Here is an 8,105-nt window from a genome sequence, read left to right on the forward strand (position 1 = left end):
AATAGCTATGCGGTAAGCGATGATGGAGCCATGTGTTTCTATGGCTGGTCGGTTGACTGGATATTGGAATATGTGGCCTGGAAACACAGATTCCAACTGGTATCTCCACTCCAGTTACTGGTCATTCTAAATTATCAGGCTAAAAATGGGAAATAACATGATGGAACCCAAATTCTAAGGTTCAAAATCTAGGTGCGGTTCTTGATTCCTGGCCTGATTTTTGCATGTTTGTTTTACTGATTTATTGATATCATTTCCCTACTCTTGGATGTAAAACCGATCTGCCCAACTCATAATGAGAGCCTTAGTAACTAGGAGCATAATGATTTATCACAACACAAAAAGATGATGGACGGAATGCTGAACATAGCAACACATTCACCTCCAGTCACAGATCTGGGTAAATTCCGTTTCTTTGTTCAACGCGCCATTCCAGATTGGACCAACCTATGTGGAAATCAGTGTTGACCCTGCTCCCCATGAGAACAGTCCAGCCCGAACTACCAGGGCAGGTCACCCTTGGACCAGAAAACAGGCATCCTAAGACCGGTTTCAAGGTATCACCCCTCGTTAGCCAGGCTAGTGTTGCTTCTGGCAATACAGACCTTTTTTTCAGTCACCCTTCACTTATCACTATCTCACTTCTCACAAAACCTGATCTTAGTCATATGAATGCACATTTTTGGTTAGTAATGGCATGTCTTTCCCCCACATTCTGCTCACAAATAGACACAACCCATCAATCCTGCAATCATTCCAATCACCCTTATCACATTCTCTCATAGATGTTGGTCTTCTACTTCTACAATCACAATTCTCACTACAGATACTTATGCAACTTTTTAGTGAAGTTTTATAATCGCCTGGTTATTTGTGTTGTCCTGGCAGAGGCCATGTATAGTCCATTCACAGTGGTTTGTGATCACTCCTCAACAAAATGGCAAAGGTTTTCAGTTTCAAAACACACACTAATGGCTTGCACTTGATCACTATAGCCAATAGAATCATGCGACAATTACTTCCTTTTCTTCCTACCTTTTCCAATCAAGTTTGTAATACTAATTGTTCCAACATTGCGATCAAACCCATGCAGTGGTGGTACTTCTGAGATAAACGTTGGCACTCATTCGTCCATTCAACTTTCACCTTATTCTTAAAAAGCTGCCTCATTTGATATTTCTTTTCCAGAAACTTGTGTAAAAACTTATAGTATATTTCAACTAATCCTAAAAAGGATCTAAGATCATCCTTGTATTGTGAAATAAGTGCCTTCCGAATGACTTCTACTAATTTTGTTTTTGGTTTGATTCCATCACAACTACACAGACCTACACCTGAAGGAGGGCTGTCTGTGACCAAATTTGAGATGTATTTCCTGGCAGCCCAAATCAAATGATTGAATAAATTGTTACGCCTGGGGGAGGGGGTGGGGATGCCAGGATTACATGACTTGCTCCAAATTCTTTTAACTCCCAGGCGCACCATAGTGGGGAGATCTATGGAATTGCACACTATTAGACACTGGTGGCAACGCTGCTTGCAACGTACGAACACCACTCAACCTTATGCCTAGCAATAATAGGCCCGACTGAGACCACAGGGGCAGTATGAAGTGGGCATCATATGGCATAACCAGATTGAGGGACCTTTGTAGGGATAGTAAGCTACTGTGCTTCGCAGACCTCTCGGAGACTTTTGAGCTAGCACCAGGACAATTCCTGTTTTTTTGCGCAGTGGTATTGTTGGTGCCGAATCATTGGGTGCAGGGTTTGGCAGAACCCCAGCTACATCATAGTAGCCGGGTCCTCTGCATGAGTTCGGGCAGGATTTGGGTGGTCACTCTACTGTACAAGCCAGTCCCAGCGGTTGTCAACACACCCCTAGAGAAACTACAATTTAAGTACAAGTAGGAGGTGGTAGTCCCAATCAGGAAAGAACAGTGAGTATCTATCCTAGCACACAGTTAAACTATCTCCTGCACTGCCAGTTTTAAACTAATAAACTTTGACTTTGTGCACTCTACTTTACAGCGGGCAAAATCATGTGAATATTTGGAGCCCAAGATGTGAAGTGCCCAGGTAAGTGGAAGTGGGAGCAGAAATTTTCCACATGGTGAGGAGCTGCCCTTGTTTGTGTAAGTATTTGGGGGCGAGGGGGGAATGCATACATTAATGAGATCACTGAGAGACAGATTCCATGCTCCCCTATTGACTTACTTTGAGGATTTCCTCGCCAAGCTAAATTTAAGACAACTATCTTATTCAAAAACCTGAACTTGCTCCTTGCCAAGAGAGAAACCACAATCAAATGGAAGAAGCTACTCGCCCTCAGGAATATAAATGAAAGGAGGTCCTTACTCAACGAGCAACTTATAAGGGTGCTGTATTGTTTCAAGAGGTGAGGAGGGGGAGCACTACAATTAATATTGGTCAGGTCCTGGGATGTGCTTGTTGTATGCCTGAAAAACCCTTCAACTGATTCCCTTGAGAGTGCCTTACTTTCCAAACCAGGCCAAACGGAAACCTAACTTACTCTCATCTATTTGAGTCAGTTTTATTAACCGTTGGGTTAATTAAATTCAATACAGTAAAATATATACAACTATTCGCCCCCCTTTCCGACCCCAAAGCATGCCTCGGTGGTGTGTCTTGTACTTACAGGTATAGAAAGCAACAAATGAAGATGCCTGCCCTTTGTTAATCCCCTGTGTATACTTCTGTGCAATTATTTAAAATTCCAGAGCTGTTTGCAACCAAATGTCAAGTGGGGCCCTTGCTGTCAGCAACTAAGTGGGGCATCTAAAACCAATAAGTTGCTAAAACTTTTTTTAACAATTTTTTTTAAGCAGGCAATCAAGTGAGGCTCTTACTATGCACACCTTCTAAACGTGAAAGGGAGATACTATAGTATAACATAGTAGGGATAAAGTGCTGAATGCAAATTAAAAATACATAGTGGCGATTCAATAATTGCAAGCCTAGTAGAATTCTTAAACTTCCCCAGTCTGGCTAGGTTACATGCCCACAAATCCAAGGCCTCCCTGCAAGTCCTAACTTCCTTTGCCCTGAAGAAAGGGTGAAGCAGGCGACATTGTTTGTCAATCAATTTAGGGCAGCAGCACAATAAGAGTAATCAGGATTCCTTGCAATACAAGCATAGCCTGCACAGGACAGCTACCCCTTTGTGTGCCCAGGCTGAGTTAAAGTCTGAGATTGGTAAAGCGGAGAGTCTCATGTAAAAGGATTTTCCTGGGAGCCTGAATTGCCAGGGCATCCTCTAAATAAGGTTGTGCTTTCCACAATATGTCAGATGCACCCAGTGGTGCTGTGATGGAGCTGGAGAACACATTTGCAAAGTCTTTTTCAAATGACGTAACTAGTGCCCGCCTGTTCACCGATTCATTTTATCAATCATGTTTTTATTAGAGTTTTGCACAGTAATACATAACATAGTACATTACGACCCCTTCCCTGTGTTCCAGTCCAATACATCTATATGACAATGCAGTTTAGGGAGCTTATGGGTCACAAGACCAGGTGCAAATGACATAACAAACATTATAACGCTTTGTAAGTTGCTTTCTCAGCATATGAGTGGTAAATTATAAGATGTAATAATATCCTCAAGACCCCTCACTCCCTAGCCTTCCCATTCCAAAGTTTAAGGGTGCACTGTACTATCATCCCAGTCTATGTAGCATAGGGGATTGTCGTCAGGACGTGTGGCAGGCAGGTGTGGCCTGCTCCGGTAATCGCTTTGCCTCTAGGTCTTATTTTCCCCTGTAGTTTAAAATTGGCCCACTTGTGTACTCAGTTCTTGAAGGAATCAGATATTACACTTGCCCTTCTTTCCATTGTGAGAGTTTGTCATAGGCGGGAGAGCCACAGAGATATGGAAGGTGCCTCTCTTTGTTTCCACACCGCTGCCAATGTTGTTTTCGCTGCTCCCAGGCATAGCCACATGATGGCTCTGTCGCTAACTGTTTGTCGTTTGAGAATGTCTGATCTTAGGCCTAGTAATGTCGAGCCTGGATCCGTCAGTATTGAGTAGCCTGGGATGTTTTTAATTTGTGCTAGAATTTCTGACCAGAATGGCCTTATTGTTGGGAAGTCCCACCATATGTGTTTACGGCCACCTTGGAAGCCGCACCCTCTCCAACACAAGTCAGAGGTTGTGGAGAAGATCAGTTTGAGTTTTGTCAGGTGTGCGTACCAGTCATATACCATCTTATAGAGGGCCTCATGCATTCCCATTGATTGGTTAAATTTGTGTATGTGTTCACCGATTTTTCCAAGGCTGATAACAGAATGTCATGGGAGTACATGCTTTCCGCATTGATCTTCAAGCTGCCAATTGCCTGACCGAGCCCAATTTTCCAGGGGGAGCCCTGAACTCCTGAAAAATATTCCTCAGTTGGTATTTGAGTGAGTCTTCTGGGGCTCTTAGTACCATGATGAAATACTTTAATAGATCCCGCTGGGTTGCAAAGTCAGGCCTCAAGAGTTCAAGTTCCAACCTCAGGCTTGCTCTTCTTGCATGCGGCAGAGCTGATAGTGCTGACTTGTATGCCTTGATCTGTGTGGCATTTAGATACCTGTCCAGGGCACCTGGAAAAGCCAGATGTTCGTAGTTGATAGTGGGAATCAATTATGTTTTCAATACTGTTGGTAAAGTATCTGCAGATGGACTTAACAGAGGGTTGCTTCATTGCTTCAAAGTGTGGTTTACTCGGTTGGATTTTAAGCTGAGCTGTTGTATGTGAGTGGCTGGTTTTGCCCTCTCAGAGAGATAATCCCAGAGGTAGTTGTAGGCTGGCGCTGTGTCTATTTGCAGATCTCCTACCTGCCTGCAAGATTGCTTTTGTGTGTGTATTTTCCAAACACTACTACCTTTTTATTAAAACTTTCTTTATTATTTTCCAAACACTACTACCTTGGTTGTACTCTGGTTAACCTATAGATTGTTCTCCAAATTAAATTCATTGAGGGCTCTCTGTAGACCAGCTCTGGTATGGTCCATAATTGCTGTGTCATCTGCATATTGCAAGATGGGAAGTTGCACTCTGCCTTACCTTGGAGTAACTAAGCTAGCACCTTGCAGGGCGGCCCCTAAGTCTGCAGTATACAGATTTAAAAAAGGGGAGCCAAAAAAACAACCCTGTTTGAGCCCATTGTTTGTGGAAACTCTAGAGGTTACTTTTGTAGGACTTGTTTTGACCTGAACCCATGACCCCTGGTATAAGGATGTAATCGCCTTGAGGAACTTGAGAGGGCTCTCCCATTCGGTCAATTTTTCTCACAATCTTCTGTGGTCCACCCTGTCAAAAGCGGTGCTGTAACCTATAAAGCAGCAAAACAAGGGCAGATGCTTCCTCATGACCGCTTTTTTGGATAAATATGCTAACGCTATAATATTGTCCATTGTTGAAAAATGTTGCCTGAATCCTGCCTGAATAAACTGGAGAATGTATTTTTCCTTTACCAATGACTCCATCTCTTTCAATAGAAATTGGGGGGTATGCCTTGGCTTCTAGGTCAAGCAGGACCACAAGCCTGTAGTTTGCTGGATTGGAGGGATCGCCTTTTTTATAGATAGGAAAGAGTATAGAACCTCTCCAAGAGCACGGTGTTGTTGCGGTGATAAAAGCGTGATTTAAAAGAGGAGTTAGAATTGTCGTCCAAAAATCTTGCTCCTCATTTTATTAATGGTCTCTATAACTGCAACTTCAGTGATTGAAATGCCTTGAGAGATGCCAAGGGCTAGTTCCGAACAACAAGTTGAGGCAACCTCCTCCTCCAGTGAACCGGTTGAATCAGTTGTTTGACATACCTTCTCCAGACTTGTTCGGCAACCTCATTCTCCTTTGTCACTCCTGGGTTGTTTAGCCAATTTATGTGCCTCCATAGATGGGAGTGGTTCTTCTCCTTCAATAGAGAAAAGACTTTAAGCAACTCCAATTTGATGAGCGCCCTTTTATGCTCCTATATTTCTTTTTGTGAAGTGACCTGAGAGCAGGGGTTGAACAGCCGTCAACTAATTTACCACCTCTTTTCTTGGTGTCCAGGGCCCTGCAAAGACAGCATTTGCATTTGACTAAATCCTTGGAGCAAAGGGGAGGATATTATGTCACTGCAAGACTCTTGTGCAGTACTTTGCATTGTGCATTCCCCAATTTCTGTTGAAGGTCCACAATAAGTGCTTCCCAATCACCTATTACTGAGGTTGATGTGGATTGCTTGGAACCAAACTTTCGCTGCTCCACCCAGGCTAACAGTTTGACTTCTAGTTTGGCTGACCCTTTGATTCTTCGGAGAACCATATACCACTCTCACCCTGTTGTTACCCCGATCACTGAAAGTGAGTTCGCTGTTGTGGTATCTAATTGCAAGGTGGCACGCAGGGGTCTGTGATCTCTTTCTTCCCTGTCGTCAATTTACAAATCTGCAAGCATGGCTGCGATCATGTCGCAGACTAATATGTAGTCAATTGTGGACGTATTACTAAAAGTAGGTTTCGGCTGCCAGGAAAGAAAGCGGGTTTCCATTAGTGAGTGGGTTGAACGTAGCTAGTGGTTGTGAAGAAAATCATAGAAAGGACCGGCCACACCCATACACCTGGGGAGATCAGATGTCTTGTCCAGGTCTCTAATGTTGAAGCCCCAACTATAATTGCCTGGTGGGAGTCATATTTAATCAGTATGTCATCGTGCATTCTTGATAGGGATTCCATAGGGTCTTTCTTCTGAGTCTGAGCGGGGTTAACATAACAGTTAATTAACAACAAGCGAAGGAATTAGAAGTTAAGCTTTAGACCTTTAAAAAGTAAAACTTGACTAACAGATTATTTGATAGCTATTGCAGTGGCAACAATCTTTTGATCGTGTTTCAGAAAAACAAAAAGACCTCCAGAAGGTCGTCCGAATATATTCTGTTTGGAGGCTGCAACATGAAATTCATAATAGCCTACAAGTGGTGTTGTGTTTATAACCCAGGTCTCTTGGAAGCTCACGATGTCGCAGTTGGATAGGTTGTCCTGAATCAACTTATCTATACAAGAAGGTGGAGGGGAATGAGACATGCCCACTCTAGGGTACGACAGACATCAATATATCACTGTACAGGAGGAACAAGAAACATGATATTTTTGACAAGGATAAGAGGCAGAGAACAGGGTGTAAGTAGGGGCAGGTTGAAGAGCAGGCTAGTATTAGGACTGAGAGTAGAGCAGGTTGCTTGCATGTCTGGGATATATGTGAGCTACCACACTAAAAGGAGAATATGTTTAAATGTATACCATTGTACTGGCACCTGACTGGTACAATACCAGAGTTGTAAAAATGCTGCTAACACGTATGTATATTATTGTTATGCCCTCTAAGGTTAACACACAACCTGATGCTACCATTGCCATGCCATGCCAGCATAGTGTTTCTCCATTGTAAGATTCAATTGGTTTAAAGGAGGACATTTCAAGGCTGGAGAACCATTTGCTTTTGTCAATGTAATCATTTCAACAGGGATGTACGTCGTTACAACGCACACTTTTACAACGCATGCACTTACAACGCATTTTTTACAACGCAACATCCACTACAACGCATTCCATTACATCGCAGGACACTACAACGCATTTTTAAAAACTACCTTTACAACGCATTGCATTACATCGCATACTACCTTTACAACGCATACCATTACAACGCATAATATTACATTGCATTTAAGGTAAGTATTGGATAGTATAGGGGTAAAAATTACTAATCTTACTCCAGGGGGTGCAACAGTAGGGTAATTGTTGGATAGTATAGGGGTAAAAATTACTATTCTTACTCCAGGGGGTGCAACAGTAGGGTAAGTGTTGGATAGTATAGGGGTAAAAATTACTAATCTTACTCCAGGGGGTGCAACAGTAGGGTAATTGTTGGATAGTATAGGGGTAAAAATTACTATTCTTACTCCAGGGGGTGCAACAGTAGGGTAAGTGTTGGTTAGTATAGGGGTAAAAATTACTATTCTAACTCCAGGGGGTGCAACAGTAGGGTAAGTGTTGGATAGTAAAGGGGTAAAAATGACTATTCTTACTCCAGGGGGTGCAACAGTAGGGTA

Source organism: Triturus cristatus, chromosome 6 (assembly GCF_964204655.1).
Source record: "Triturus cristatus chromosome 6, aTriCri1.1, whole genome shotgun sequence".
Classification (NCBI taxonomy): domain Eukaryota; kingdom Metazoa; phylum Chordata; class Amphibia; order Caudata; family Salamandridae; genus Triturus; species Triturus cristatus.